General features: G+C 43.5%; 1 long non-coding RNA gene across 2 annotated transcripts; it reads left to right on the top strand.

The window, feature by feature from the left end:
- The first annotated feature begins 12,317 nt into the window (after positions 1-12,317).
- Positions 12,318-16,173, top strand: LOC125539148 (uncharacterized). Of its 2 annotated transcripts, XR_007296683.1 has the most exons (5): positions 12,318-12,906; positions 13,008-13,176; positions 13,894-14,020; positions 14,774-14,980; positions 15,956-16,173. It is a non-coding gene; the product is annotated as an uncharacterized LOC125539148 (long non-coding RNA). The 2 variants fall into 2 exon arrangements; XR_007296682.1 differs by having other exon boundaries at positions 12,319-13,176.
- The last annotated feature ends 623 nt before the right edge of the window (positions 16,174-16,796 follow it).

Raw genomic sequence — 16,796 nt, 5'->3', positions numbered from 1 at the left:
GTCACAATTATCGTCATAGAAGTGTCATATGTATGACAGAAAAAAAATTCATTCGGCCCAAGATGTCACGGATGTGTCTTTTTTTTGTAGTGCCTTCCGTTGCCTCTTTGGTTGGCTGCCATATGTGCGTGCACTGCCATCATCAGTGGTGGCATCCTCGGCGGCAGCATCAGTGGTGGCATCCTCGGTGGCACCATCAGTGGTGTCATCCCTGACGCCACTAGGGGTTGTGTAGTCAGGATCGGTGTTGTCCGTGGCATCCTCGTAGCGGTGAGGTTGTTCCTCCATCTCCTGGGACAGCTCCCAGAATTGCTTGCCGCACGAACCGCCGGCCTCATCGTTGTGGGCCTTGTTTTGCTCTAAATAGGAAAAAAGTTTGGTCAAAAAGTTGGTTATTGTCAAGGAACAAGATCATGGTCTCATCATTTAGGGTTTGTCGACACCGAGGCATCCTAAAAGCTAAGCTTTTATCATTTAGGGTTTGTTGACGCCGCGAGGCACCCTAAAAGCCTAAGCTTTCATAATTTAGGTTCTTATCGACACCGAGGCACCCTAAAAGCCAAGGTTTTATCATTTAGGGTTTGTCGACGCCGAGGCACCCTAAAAGCCTAAGCTTTCATCATTTAGGTTGTTATCGACACTGAGGCACCCTAAAACCTATGGTTTAATGCAGCAAGAATAAAGGGGCAGTTGATCCTACTTAATTAAGTACTAAGACCCCGACCCATGCATTAGTCACAAGTACCCCATATGTCCTATTTTTAGCAAAGTCATGCTAAAATTCACGGAAAATTTTAGCATGACCTTTGCTGAAAATAGGACATATGGAGTACCCAAATTTGCCGGAACGGAAGTTAATCGACATTCCAGCAAACTCAAGGGCCTCTCGGGGTACCTGCAAATTCATCATGACACGATGCTCGGAGACAAAACCCAGCAATCTAGCAAAGTTACTGACATGTTTACAGAAATTGTTTTCTGTAAAAGATGATCATCATCTTTACAAGTCTTTCTCAATGTGATCACAAGTAATTCAGAGGCATCACAAGTAATTCCCTGTCCATTTGTCCCTCCCCAACTAGATACTAGAGTAGCACTGTTGATGCCCTATTCTTGCTGAACTTTATGATAGTATATACAACAACTTATCCTAAATGTGGCTAGAACTGTATATTTACAAATTAAAGGACACAAACTCAAGCAAGCTTCCTGAACAATACCCTGACAGAAAACATAGGACAAGCAATGAATTTCTATAACCAGTAAGAAGAAGGGGATGGTTTTAGCAAGTTAAGTGCAGCTCTAGCACCCTGTGCATGAAATGTATCATGTATCAAACCATCAATTAACTGCTGAACCTAGTTGGCTACTACTCCCTAATGCACTCCAGGCTGTCAAAGTATAGCACAGGAGCAACGATATTAAACCTAGTAGCACTACTGAACCTAATTGAACCTAGGCAATACCCCAACTGAATGCTTGACCATGCATGTTCTATCTCACTACTAAACCCCAAGAGAAAAATTCAGTAACAAATGGAGTAACATATTAAAAAATTACAGTACACAAGAACTAAACTTTGGTTAACTGAATGCATTAGCTACTGAGCTGTCCAGATTAACAAACTACAGTGCACAAATCTCCTGTCATCATTAGTAACAAAATTCAGATTAACCGATTACTTCCATATGTCAATTTTAGAAGAAAAGGAACGAATTACTAGCATTGCATCTCTACTGAATTGAACATGTGGCAAATGACAAATGTTGTCTGATGTTGAACAAATGGAATGAAAGACATTGTCTGTCTAAACCTAGGAACACAGTCATTACTGTCTGTCTATCTAAACCTAATTGAACCTAGGCACTACTGTCTGTCTAAACCTAGTGCACAAACCTAATTGAACCTAGGAACAAATGACACTACTGAACCTAATTGAACCTAGGCATTACTGTCTGTCTAAACGTAGGGCACAAACCTGAAGTGTTGAGACACAAGACACGGTCGAGGGGAGGGAGGGATGGAGTGGGGAGGAAGAAGGAATGAGGAGAGGTACTTGGGCGGGCGCGGCCAGTCGCCGGAGGGGTCGGGGTCGGGTTTGGGGTCGGGGTTGGCGGCGGCGGCGGCGTCGAAGGGATGGCTCGAGGGCATCCGAGCTCATCCGGGTCCTCGTAGTCGAAGAGGAAGACGACGAGGGGCCGACGCGGGGAGGATGTCGGCGACGGCAAGGTCGCGGAGGCGTCGGCGATGGCGGAGCTGCAGTGGTGGGGGTGCGGGGGCGGCGACACACGTAGGGGTGGTGGCGTCGTGGGTCAGGGCAGCGCGCGGGGGGGAACTGGATCTGGCGAGATGGAGGGACGAAGGGGTCGGGCGAGTTAGAGCTAGGGGGAAGATTACTAATGGCGCACCCCCGAGCGGCGCACCATTAGAATGTTTTTTTAGATAGCAATGGCGCACTACCAGAGCGGTGCCCCATTAGAATGTTTTTTAGATAGCAATGGCGCACCCCCGAGCGGTGCGCCATTAGAATGTTTTTTAAATAGCAATGACGCACTACACGAGCGGTGCGCCATTAGTATATTTTATTATTATTATTTTTTGTTGCTATTTTTAAATATATTTTTTAGAAAAACAGTAACAATTTTTTTTATAAAAACAGTAATATTTTTTTTATGAATATGAAAAAATATCATCAAATGGAGGTGCTCGGCGGCGGTGGAGCAGGCGGGGGAGGGTGCGGGGGGTGCTCGGCGGCGGTGGAGCTAGCGGGGGAGGGTGCGGGGGGATCAAGATCGAGATGGAGGGGGATAACGATTGAGATCTAAAAATATTCATCAAATTTGAAAAAAATATTCATGAATTCAAAAAGTGCCCATGAAATTTAAAAATATTCATGAGTTCAAAAAGTGCCCATGTAATACAATCGAGAAATGAAGACTACGATTTAAATACAATCGATCATAGCTAGCTAGCTATCTGTTCACAATCTTCTTGCCCTTCTTTTTCGCAAACGGAGTTCTTCTATGGAACGGACGTCCTTTAGGTAGGGTGGTCCTGCTTCTTCTTGTGGTGTATGCTGCTACTTCATCGTCGTCGTCATGTTCGATCTTCGGGTCGCCATACTCGTCGAAGTCTTGCTCATTGCCTACTCCATCCATTCTGATGATCTTCCATTTGCCTCTCCTCACGACAACATGACTTGGCTTTGAAGGGTCGGTAATGAAGAAGCATTGGTCCACTTGGGAAGCCAATACCCATGGCTCATTTTTCGCGGTAACGTTTGCGCCCGCGGTCTTGGATTTGGCTTCGGGTATAACCATGGTGGTGAAATACCGGTCTTCTTTTAGGACGCTCTTGGCCCATCTGACACGGAACATCGGGACCTTCTCTCCAGCGTAGCTCAGCTCCCAGATCTCCTCGATCCTTCCGTAGTATCTGTCCTTGTCGTTACCAGTGTAGGATTCCATCGTTACCCCGGAGTTCTGATAACCATCGCTCTTCATGTCCTTGTCCTCGGTGTAGAATGTGTAGCCGTTGATATCGTACGCCTCATAGGTCATCAGGTTGTGATCGGCGCCCTGTGACAAGGCGAATATGAGTTGTTCTTCCGCGGAAGAATCCTCATGTAAAGGGTACGACAGAAGCTTCTGCTTGAACCAACGCGTGAAACATGAGTTGTGCTCTTTCATTATATCTCCGTTCGTCCTCTGTGGGCCTCGGTCTTTGTATGTCTTCTCAATAAAGGTTTTGTGCTCTACCACCCAAGGATCGACCACATCTATGTGTTGTAGCACGACTAGGTTTGCTCTTTCAAAGTCGGTGAGTTGACCCTCGAAGTCTACATGCATTTCACGGCGACCCTCACGGTGACCCCATCCAACGAGCCTGTCGAGGTTCCTGTTGACGGGAAGACCAACGGGGTTCTCGATGCCTAGATAATTCGTGCAGTAGGAGATGCACTCTTCGGTCAGAGAGCCCCTGGCTATGCTTCCCTCTGGACGTGACATGTTGTGAACATATCCTTTGATGACACCATTCATCCTTTCGAACGGCATCATGCTGTGCAGGAACGTCGGCCCGAGTTGGATGATATCCTCCATGATATGGACCAGTAGATGCACCATAACATCGAAGAATGCGGGCGGGATGTACATCTCAAGCTCGCATAGTATCACCACAATATCTTCCTGTAGCCTTCTGAGTTGCCTCACGCCAAACGACTTCCGAGAGATGACGTCGAAAAAGTTGCATAGGACAAATAGCGTTTCACGGACGTGCGTGTCCATGATTCCACGGATTGCAACTGGAAGTATCTGCGTCATCAGCACGTGATAGTCGTGAGACTTCATCCCGCTGAACTTCTGCTTCGCTGGGTCTAGGTATCTGCTTATCTTCCCCGCGTAACCGTAAGGAAGTTTTACTCCTACGAGGCAGGTGAAAAACTGCTCGATCTCCTCCTGACTTAGAGTGAAGCACGCGGGAGGGTAGTCATTTCCGGTCTTCTTGGCCTTTTTGCCTTTGCGACGACTTTCTGTGTCCTGCTTTGCCTCATCATCATCATCATTAGCGTGAAGCTCCTCCCTGATGCCCATTGATTTCAAGTATGCCCTTGCTTTCGGCCCATCTTTTTTCCTCTCTTGCATGTTGAGCAGGGTACCGAGCAGACTCTCGCACACATTCTTCGTGATATGCATGACATCAAGGCTGTGAGGCACACGGTGGATCTTCCAGTACGGCAAGTCCCAGAAAACAGACCTCATTTTCCATACCTTCAGCAGCGGCTCTGGCGCCTTTCTCTTCTTTCCCGGCTCTGGCGCCTTTTGCTTCTTTCCCGGCAGTGGGCAATCTTTCCAATTTTTCAACAGCTCGTCTATTTCCTCGTCGCTCCTTGTACGCGGGCGTCTTCGGGGTTCGGTTTCACCATCGTACAGATCCTTGCATTTTCTCCACAGGTCATCGTCGCGAAGCCACCTTTGATGTCCCATGAACACGGTTTTCGAAGACCCGGGATCTCTATCTAGCTGGCGATACGTTGTGTCATCCATGCACCTGACGCATCCAGAAAACCCGTGGACCACCTGCCCCACGAGATATCCGTAACCGAGATAGTCGTGCATCGTCATGAGCAGTGCGGCTCTCATAGGGAAATATTCTTTCTCTATGGCGTCCCACGTATTGGTTGGCGTTTTCCACAGCGTGTCTCGCTCCTCCTTCAGCAGCCCTAGATACAGATTGATGTCGTTCCCTGGTTGTTTCGGCCCTTCAATTAGCATACTCATGTGAATGTACTTCCTCTTCATGCACAACCAGGGGGAAGGTTGTACATCCACACAAACACAGGCCATGTGCTATGTGTGCTTCTTTGGCTGCCAAACGGATTCACTCCATCGGTGCTCGCGCCCAGCATGATGTTCCTTGGATCGTTCCCAAATTGTGGGTGCTCGTCCCGATAAATGATGCGATTGTTCATGCACACATGGTATTTCACATGCGGTAAATCCAGAGGACACATGATTTTCTTCGCCTCCTCGAAACTGGTCGGGCACTTGTTCCCCTTGGGAAGACGTTCGTGCTAGAATGACATGTTCTCGTCGAAGTATGTGTCGGTCATTTTGTGTTTTACCTTCATCTCCAGAGCCATGAGCGTTACTTTCAAGCGGGTATCCTCGGGCCTGCATCCTTCATACAATGGAGTAACCGCGTCTATCTCCAGTTGATCCAGCTTGGCTTTCTCTCGAGCGGCAGCTCTTGCATTATTCGTCTGCTTGAGAAGCAACTCTTGAATATGAGGGTCCTGCACCCAGCCTCCATCGTCGTCCGCTCCGGCATCTTCATCTTCATGATCATGCCCTTTGTCTTGATCTTCCTCATCATCATGTCCGGCATCTTCTACATGATGACTGTGTACAACATCACCGTCGTGATCATGTCCTGGAGATTCTTCGTCTTCTCGCCCGCCCTCGCCACGGTGGTTGTCTTGCTGCCCTTCCTCATTTCTTGCCCGACCCCCATAGACGACTTCATAGTCATCTTCACCACCTTGCCACCGATAGCCATCCATGAAACCACGCAAGAGCAGGTGGTCCCGCACCTGCCCGGAATCCGGGTCCGCAATAAGGCTCTTCAGCTTGCATCTTCGACATGGACATCTTATCTCCATCTCGTTCTTTTGAAGCATCTCGGCCTTCGCGGAGCTCAAAAACCTATTCACGAAGCCTTCGGTCATCGTGTGGACCATGGTCACCTGCGGGGTAGAGCAAAACGATATTTTAGAACCAAGAAAAAATTTGGCATGACTTTCCCTAAAAATAGGACCAAAAAGAATGCATAGTGCCAAAATTCTCGCCAAAACGGAAATGAATCAACATTCTGGAAAAATATTGGCAACTATCGCATTTCACATACCGGTACTTGCAAACACAAACATATGCAACACCACAAACATACATAGATCTAGCAAGGCCATAAAAAGTGCATGTGCACATTGTTTGAGCGAGCTAGGGAGAAAAAAAGTAGATCTACAACATAAAGATAGCTTTCCCCTTACTTACCTATCAAAAAAGGTAATTTAACCACTTAATTTTGATGAATCTATGGTGCAAATGAGGTGAGGAGGAGGAGGCAGCCGACACAAGCTTGGAGGAGGAGGTGGAGAGAATGAAGTGGGGAAAGTGAGTGGGTAGGTGTGGCTGTCCAAAATATCTAGCTGGTCCCAGGTTACTAATGGCGCACCACAGACAGATGCGCCATTAGTAACCCTTGTTACTAATGGCGCACCAGCTTGACGTGCGCCATTAGAAGTTTTGCAAAAAAAATAGTAGTGGCGCACTGGGTTGGAGGTGCGCCATTAGTAGTTAAACTAGTAATGGCGCACTCTTTCCTGGTGCGCCATTAGAATTTTTGGAAAAAAAATTTGTTACTAATGGCGCACCGACTCATGGTGCGCCATTACTATATAGTAGTGGCGCACCACATGTCTGGTGCGCCATTAGTGGGCATATCATCTATAGCCCTTTTCCTAGTAGTGCGACATGTATGAAAGAATTATGAAAGTGGCTTTGTCACAAATACGATGTCAACTACATGATCATGCAAAGCAATATGACAATGATGGAGCGTGTCATAATAAACGGAACGGTGGAAAGTTGCATGGCAATATATCTCGGAATGGCTATGGAAATGCCATAATAGGTAGGTATGGTGGCTGTTTTGAGGAAGATATAAGGAGGCTTATGTGTGATAGAGCGTATCGTATCACGGGGTTTGGACGCACCGGCGAAGTTTGCACCAACTCTCAAGGTGAGAAAGGGCAATGCACGGTACCGTAGAGGTTAGCAAATTGCAGAAAGGTAAGAGTGTGTATGATCCATGGACTCACATTAGTCATAAAGAAGTCATATACTTATCACAAAAGTTTATTAGCCCTCGAAGCAAAGTACTACTACACATTCCCCTAGAGGGATAGATTGGTAGGAAAAGACTATCGCTCGTCCCCGACCGCCACTCATAAGGAAAGCAATCAAAGAACACCTCATGCTTCAAATTTGTCATACAACGGTTACCATACGTGCTTGCTACGGGACTTGCAAACCTCAACACAAGTATTTCTTAGTTTCACAATTACTCAACTAGCACGACTCTAATATTACCATCTTTATATCTCAAAATAATTATCAAGTACCAAACTTCTCATAGTATTCAATGCACTCTATATGAAAGTTTTTATTATACCCATCTTGGATGCCCATCATATTAGCACTATTTCATAACCAAAGCAAACTACCATGATGTTCTAAAGACTCTCAAAATAATATAAGTGAAGCACGAGAGTTCATCTATTTCTTCAAAATAAAACCACCGCCATGCTCTAACACTACAAGAAATATGTCAACTAGTGACCTTCTGTCAGTGACCCTAAAAGAATTGGTCATAGATCTATGACCATTTCAGACTAATTGGTCAAAAGCTGTTCGGGGGGCTCCAAACCCTAAATTATAACGACCATTTTGGTCAGAAAGGTCATAATTTCCTTACACGAAATGGTCATAAAGCAGATAGCACTGGCCCGCTGCCTTATTTCTAGCTGATCACGGCCAATATAGATGGTCATAACCTTGTAAATTGTGGTGGGTTGCTATGACTAGGTGCCACCTCATCAGTTTTGCCTATGTGTGATGTCCATGCGGCAATTTTTGCCCCATGTTGTGAAGCAACCTATATTTCTGTCATTCCCAAAATTCCCAAAAAAATCTCATAAATTCTCTGGGTCATATCTTCATGAAATATGTAAAAAAACCTTCCTTTCCTAGTTCAAAAATAATTCAACAATATTCATTTTCCTATTTTGTTCAAAACAACACTTTGTGAAGGAAGTACCACTTTGGCATGTCGAAATAGTATCCATTTTCTACGGTGCTTTCCTATGCCCAAATAACCATCCTCCACCAAATGCCAGCTCAATCCATTCATTATTTTGAGCGCAGCTTCAACATTTGTATTTATGTCCAGTGTGGTACTTTGCAAAGAAAGTACCACCTAGGCTCCTCCTTTTGAGCTGAAAATTTGTGAAGAAGGTCTTCTTAGTAACTGATCATTATCAGCCAAAACTCATGCCCATTAGCCATGTACATTTTCCGTACCGCTAATCAAACACTTGGCTGCTAATTCATGTTTGAGCATCGATCGGTCTCCTCGTGAGAATCTTATGTTGTAATTTTCTTCCTAGCACCTACCTGGGGAGTGCCCAACCCACTAGACATGCCTAGGCCGCCCAGAACACATGGCAACGCCACGGTCACGCGGTGACCATGCGGCGGGCATGCGAGTTTACGCGCTTTAGAGTTGGGGCCTTCGGCCACCGCCCAAACCTCGACGTATCGCCACCAAACCTTGTATTTATGATTAAATAGGTACTTATGTAACTAGAGATGATTTTTGGAAAAAATAAATAGCAAACTATGAGGTAGTTGCAGTTCAAATTTGACCCGCTTCCAACTGAATTGGCGGAAATTTGTCTTTTTCATGAGAGGTGGACCAAAACCTTTTACACCGAACATTTTGTCAATTGTGCATTAAATATGTCCTAGTATTTTAGAAAATTAATTTGGTCCAATTTTGCAACAACTATTTGGGAGGTCCTTCACACAAAAACCTCCTTTTGGGCACTCGAAAAATGGAAAATGGTTTTTTCATCCAAATAAAATGAAAACTTTCTTAGGCAACAATGTTTTCCATTCCAATATACACCCTTGTGCACAATATGAGCTCATTTGAACAAACTATGCCATGAATGTGGTAAGATTGATCATTTGGCTTGAAAGCCATTGATATCCACACGTGATACCTCGTTTCTGAGAACACTTTTTTTTAAAATAATTGCCGCATTACAAGTTTGTTATTTTTCCTGGGAACTTGGCCACATATAATGACACAATGCGGAGGTTTCCCAATTTTTTATGCCCGTTTCAAAACGCGGTCAAAACGGCAGGAATGACCGTTCCTAGCTAGTGGTTGAATCTTGGAATTTTTTTGGTGTTTCCCTGATTAATAGATACATATGTACCTAGAAATGATTTTTGGAAAAAAATAAAGAGCAAACTACAAGGCAGCTACAGTTCAAATTTGACCCGCTTCCAACTGAATCGACGGAAATTTTTCTTTTTCACGAGAGGTGGATCAAAACTTTTTACACCCAACTATTTGGTAAATTGTGCATTAAATATGGCCTTGTATTTTAGAAAAATGATTTGGTCCAATTTTTCAACAATTATTTGGGAGGTCCTTCACAAAAAACCTCCTTTTGGGCACTCAAAAAATGGAAAATGGTTTTTTCATTCAAAGAAAATGAAAACTTCCTTAGGCAAGATTGTTTGCCATTCCAATATGCACCCCTGTATAGAATATGAGATCATTTGAGCAAACTATGCCATGAATGTGGCCATAAGTTTGATCATTTGGCTTCAAAGCCATTGATCTCCACACGTGATAGCTCGTTTCTAAGAACACTTTTTAAAAATAATTGCCGTATTACAAGTTTTTTATTTTTACTGGGAACTTGGCCACATATAATGACACAATGCGAAGGTTTCTCAATTTTTTGATTTTTTTAATCTTTTATGCCCGTTTCAAAATGCGGTCAAAAGGGTGGGAATGACCGTTCCTAGCTAGTGGTTGAATCTTGAAATTATTTTGGTGTTTCTTTGATTAAATAGATACTTATGTACCTAGAAATTATTTTTGGAAAAAATAAAGAGCAAACTACAAGGCAGCTACAGTTCAAATTTGACCCGCTTCTAACTAAATCGGCGGAAATTTGTCTTTTTCACGAGAGGTGGATCAAAACTTTTTACACCCAATCATTTGGTCAATTGTGCATTAAGTATGGCCTAGTATTTTAGAAAATTGATTTGGTACAATTTTGTAGCAAATACATGGTAGGTCTTTCACAAAAAAACCTCTTTTCGGGCACTCGAAAAATGGAAAATGAATTTTCCATGCAAAGAAAATAAAAAATCCCTTAGTCAACATTGTTCGGAATTCCAAGATGCACCATTGTGCACAATATGAGATCATTTGAACAAATTATGCCATGAATGTGGCCATAAAATTGATCATTTGGCTTGAAAGCCATGAATCTTCACGCATGATACCTCATTTCTGAGAACACTTTTTAAAAATAATTGTCGTATTACAAGTTTGCCATTGTTTGCCATTGCAAGATGCACTCTTGTGCACAATATGAGATCATTTGAAGAAACTATGCCATCAATGTGGCCATAAGATTGATCATTTGGCATGATACCTCATTTCTGAGAACACTTTTTAAAAATAATTGTCTTATTACAAGTTTATTATTTTTCCTGAAAATTTGGTCACATATGATGTCACAATGCGATGGCTTTGCAATTTTTTGATTTTTTTTGAATTTTTTATGCCTGTATCAAAATGCGGTCGAAACGGCAGGCTTGACCGTTCTTAGCTAGTTGTTGAATCTTGGAAACCTTTTGATGTTTCTCTTATTAAATAGATAGTTATGTACCTAGAAATGATTTTTGGATAAAATAAAGAGCAAACTATGAGGCAGCTATAGTTCAAATTTGACCCGCTTCCTACTGAATCAGCGAAAATTTGTCTTCTTCACTAGAGGTGGATCAAGGCTTTTGACACCCAACCATTTGGTCAATTGTGCATTAAACATGGCCTAGTATTTTATAAAATTAATTTGGTACAATCTTGCAACAAATATATGGTAGGTCTTTCACAAAAAAACTCATTTTTGGCACTCGGAAAATGAAAAATTGATTTTCCGTTCAAAGAAAACGAAAAATCCCTTAGGAAACATTGTTTGCCATTGCAAGATGCACTGTTGTGCACAATATGAGATCATTTTAAGAAACTATGCCATCAATGTGGCCATAAGATTGATCATTTGGCTTGAAAGCCGTGAATCTTCATAGATAATAGCTCATTTATGTTAACACTTTTTTAAAAGAATTACCGTATTACAAATTTATTATTTTTCCTGGTAACTTGGCCACATATAATGACACAATCCGAAGGTTTTCCAATTTTTATTTTTTTATTTTTTATGCTCGTTTCTTCAAAATGCGATCAAAACGGCAGGCATGCCCGTTCCTAGCTAGTGGTTGAATTTTGGATTTATCTGGTGTTTCTCTAATTAAATAGATACTTATGTACCTACAAAAGATTTTTGAAAAAAATAAAGAGCAAACTATGAGGCATTTGTTGTTCAAATTTGACGTGTTTCCTGCTGAATCGGCGAAAATTTGTCTTTTTCATCAGAGGTGGAACAAAGCTTTTGACACCCATCCATTTGGTCAATTGTGCATTAAATATGGCCTAGTATTTTAGAAAAATGATTTGATCCAATTTTGCAACAAATATATGGTAGGTCCTTCACAAAAAACTCATTTTGGTCCCTCGAAAAATGAAAAATGTTTTTTCTGCCAAAAAACTCATTTCTCACTACACCTTTTTGAAGATATTTATCTTTTTTCATGTTTGTTGTTTTTTCTGAAAACTCGTTCACATTTTGGTGACACAATGAGAAGGTTTTCTATTTTCTTTTTGAATTTCTCAGGTCATAAAATAGCTGACATGATTTTAACACATTATTTTTTGGCAACTATGACCAATTTAGATGGTCATAGCATCATACTGCATTCTGATTGGTCCGTAGACGTTTCACACGGATCATGCATCATACGCCGTCTGATGCTCGTGGATCCAACGGCTGTCCTCAACCCTTCCACACCAACCCCGAAACCCTAGCTAGTCATTTTCCATCCACCCCCGCCTCCTTTCTTTCCCACATCCATCCATCTCCTCGCTGTCTCGCCCGACGGAGAGAGAGAGAGAGATGCCTCCTCCCTTCCAGATCGCCGCTGGCACCTCCCTCCGGCGGAGCTGGCCGCCATCCATGGCCTCCCGCACGCCCTACTCCTCTCCCCTCCCCTTCCCCCACCCAACCAAACCGCACGTCCTTGGCCACATCCCCGCTCGATCTCGTCGGGAACGAGGCCTCCTGCAACCACCGGCCTTCATCGATCCAACCATCCATCCATGCCCGCAGCAGCACTCCAGCCGCTTGTGCTCCTTCCCCAGCAGCGCACCCCGGCGCCTCCTCGTCCCCACACAGCCCGCGAGGCACCGGCCTCCTCTGCTTCGCGCCTCCCGAGCACCGACCAGGAGCCCGAGCTCCATCTTCTACGCCCGCGTCTGAGCGAGAGGAGCTCACTGCTCGAGCATGCACAAGACCCATGGCGCCCTCCCGAGCTCCTCCCGTGCGTGCCTCCACTCGTTCTCGTCTCCCTCCGTCTTCATCGCAGCACCATAGGACCAATAGCTCCACCGCGCGTGCCCGTCGGCGGCAAGAGTCCCAGGCCAGTGAGCCAAGCCTCTCCCTTGCCTTCTCCATTTCCCGTGCTCCCTTTCTTCTCTTCCCTCGCTAACCTCCGGCTCTCTCTGTCCTTTTCTCGGTATGACAGCCAACGCCATGGACAGAGTCTGTCCAGGATCTCGCTGCTCGGACCCGCTTCCTCTGGCCACCGAAGCCTCTGACCAGCCTCGTCGCATGGACCTCCTCCCCCACCTGGCAAATCCGTCCTCTCCTGCCCGTTGACCATTGCCGCCGGAGCCGTATATCGCCCCTCACTGGTTCTTGCTTTGACGCCCACCTTTGTAACATTTTTCACTCGCTCTACTTGTTTTGATGTGGAGATGTGAGGACTTGGTAGTTTATTTGTGTGCTTGGCCGATGGGGTTGTTTTTGGCTCTATTTGGTCTGTGCTGGATAATAGTTTGAAACATGAAGGCGATAGGAACCATGTGTGTGTGTGTATGTGTGTGTGTGTGTGTCTGTGTGTGTGTATAGAACCTTGAGGTTGCAGGCTCTCCTGTCTAAATGAATGGATTCTAGTGGTTAACTAGAAAACTGAAACATTCGTGAATTTAGTCGCGAAATTGGTAGGCAGACTGATGTCTTTGCTGTAAAGACTGATTTACTGTAAACTGTTTTGTTTATCTTATTTCGGCAGTTTCTGAACTTCGTATTAATTGAGGCTTTAAACCAAGAATTTGTTACTGTATATTTTAAGTCCTTAGAACTCCTAAGAAAATTAAAGGAAGTTTTCTGGCGTGCCTGCAATAGATGGAAATAATCGAGTCATGTTGATGTTGTCATGCTTGGTAGATTCAGTTTGGCATGGATTTGGATCAAGTTTGTATTACTGATGGCTTAATATTTAATCTGTTTAGCTTGATTTGAAATTGAAATCATAGGGTTCTTTTAATCTCATTTTGAATTGTTTGTAGTTGCTCCAGGTCCTTCTCTAGCTGTGTTTATAACTTTCTTTGTTCCTTTTTTGATAACAGGACCAGTTTGATGGAGTTCCCAAAATGCCCGACTCCAACGGCAATGACATGCACCACGAGGAGGATGATGGCCTCTTCACCTACTCCGACCCCATCCTCCCCGACGCCTGGTCGTAGCCCTGTACATGTACTTCTCATGGAATTGCTCATGTCATGTCATGTCCAGTTCCTTGGCACATAGGTTGATCTGCCTGTGAATGATAGTGTCTCTTACCCTCTACATGTTGACCCAGTTTGTGTAAAGAATATGCTCCATGTTAGATGCCACTGCATCATTTTCACCTAACATCATGTGGCGATTAGAAATATAATAGGGATGGATGCGTCTTGGAAACCACAAGAAAAAGGCTACTCTGCTTTTGTTATGTAGTATATGCTTCCATGTTGCTCTTATACCACCATGGCTTAGCTAACATTACTCATGTTATGATGTCCAATGGCCTGGCAGATGCATTGCGATGTCCGTGATAGCATCTGTTTGTGTAACAGGATATGCTCATCCATGTTGCTGCACCATTTTCGCTTAACTTCTTACCATTATATGAAAATTAAAAATTCAGAATGGAATTGGGATAGACGAGTCTTATTGATACACCCCTTGGTCAATATTTGTCTTTGGGGGCCATGACAATGCTAATGTTCTGTTCTTTTCATCCTTGCCCGTGTACAATTTCTTCTTGATATGCTTCACTTTTAAACTATACATTACATGGTAAAATGGAATCGGGATGGTTATGTCCTGGTTGTCATGAGAATATGTTACTCCTGCTTTTGTTATTTATCGCCTTTCCTCTGTACAGTTTATCCCTGGTATGCTTCCATGTTACTACTATATCATCATGGCTCAGCTAACATCTCATTGTGCTCTTTTTCATTTCAGAAGTCAGAATTCGGCCATGGCGGATCTGCAGACGCCGCTGGTGCGACCAAAGAGGAAGAAGGTTCTGGTGGACTACCTGCTAAGGTTTGCTTAGCTCGTGCGGATGGGAGACAGATGCCCGCACGGATCCGGTGTCTCCGACCTCGGCATCCACAAGGAGGAGCAGCGACAATTACATACCCAACCATGGGGCAGCATCAATTCATGGTTGAGCCTCCTTCTACCTCTCTCACGTTCCCTGATTTTGCTGCTGCTCTAGATTCACTTTCATGCTTGACTGAATCTAGTGCTATTGCCGTCAGTCCCTAGTCCCTAGTGCTACTGCTCTGAATTCACATACATGCTTGACTAAATTCACTTGGCATTGCACTATTTGCCAAATTGATTTGCTTGCCTGCTGCAATGAATTCCTGACTGGTTCAGGTCTCTGCTGGCTATTTTCAACTATGTGCCATGTTCTTATTTACACTCCATGATGGCAACACAACCAACTTATACCATCACAATATATTTCTATTTTTCTCGCAAGATTTTTATTTAGGGCCACAGAATGAAAAATTATACTACTCTGAGAAAGCTATAAAAAATCAGCAATATCAAATGGAATGAAAAACCAGTCTGAGAGGTAGCATCTGCTCTCGTTAGGTAATATACGGTGTGTCCACATAATCTAATTTCTCACTCAGCTGCATACAATCTGTGTGGAGAAGACTGACAATAGACTAATAGGTTAATATTAACATCAAATAACTTAAACAAGGACATTGTTGGTGTTAACCCACCACCCTTTTATTCAATTTGCCTGCTGGACCTTACAAGCAGCAGCCTTCACAACTCTTTCATACCCAATAACTGGGGAAGAGCATGGAATCAGTAGCATAGCTTTCCTTGTACCAAATGCATGCACATCACATGGTTGCTCAAGTCCTTCATTCCTTCTGTTTTGGTAAAAATCTTCTTTAGTTTTGTACATGGCACGCATGTTGCTGATAATTAATCCGCTTTTGCTAGTTCTACTATGATTCATGTGCTCATGTTGGCTGGAAATTGCCCTGATTATACATATATTTTTATTACATTATACATTAATGTATTATGCAGTTATTTGTGTGCGTGATGATTTCAGCTTTTTTCCCCTTTCCTCCTTGATTGATCTATTAATGTAATGTTATGTTTTTGTAGGAAGGCAAGTTGTTGCATCTGGAGCACATCAGAGGGAGCAATAAAGTTTGTACTACTTGGTTCTTACCATTAGGACAGTACAAGATGTGCTAATACGAGTTGAACAATGTTATGTAGTAGTAAGTTAAGGCAAATTGTGTAGATGATGTATTCTTGTGTAAGTAAATGTTGTATTCCCTGTGTACATGAAGATTATGAAAATTGTGTGCATGCTACTACATATGGGTTGAATATGGCAGAAAATAGTACTGGGCCTGAATAGGCCATGGCCCAAACTAAGTTGGTTTGGAGCTGTTTATTTAATGGAAAAAACTCGTTAGAGAAGGGTGAAAATAATATGAAATTGACTATTAAAAGGCCACGACCCAGAATATAAAAAAGGCTGAATTGTGAATATAAAAAGGCCAGATTGTTGGGCCTGGCACATGAAGCCGATCAAAAATTGATAGAAACAAATATATAAAAAGGCTGAATTGTTGGGCCTGGCCCATGTAAAGCGTCGAATCGGACCGGGCTGATTCTTGTCAACGACCTTTTCATTTGGTCGCAATTTTGCCACGTCAGCTTTTCACTTCGGATCCGATGTGGCCTGGGCAGACAACCAGTGACCAAAACAAAAGGTCATGGGTTCAACGACCTTCTGTTTTGGCCGTAAACATCAACGACCTTCTCACAGATAAGGTCGTTAATTTCAGTTTACGACCGCCAGCTTTTGACCTTCTGTTTTTGGTCACAAAAAGGTAGCAAATGAAAAATAATGACCTTTCAGTGACCAATAGTCAAGGTCACAAGTTGATATATTTCTTATAGTGTAAAAGGATATAAGTGAAGCACTAGAGCA

This window comes from Triticum urartu, chromosome 2A, assembly GCF_056163025.1.
Source record: "Triticum urartu cultivar PI428250 chromosome 2A, HENAU_Tu73, whole genome shotgun sequence".
In the NCBI taxonomy this organism is placed as follows: Eukaryota; Viridiplantae; Streptophyta; class Magnoliopsida; order Poales; family Poaceae; genus Triticum; species Triticum urartu.
Note: the sequence above shows the minus strand (reverse complement) of the source record. Positions and strands in the feature narration are given on the sequence as shown.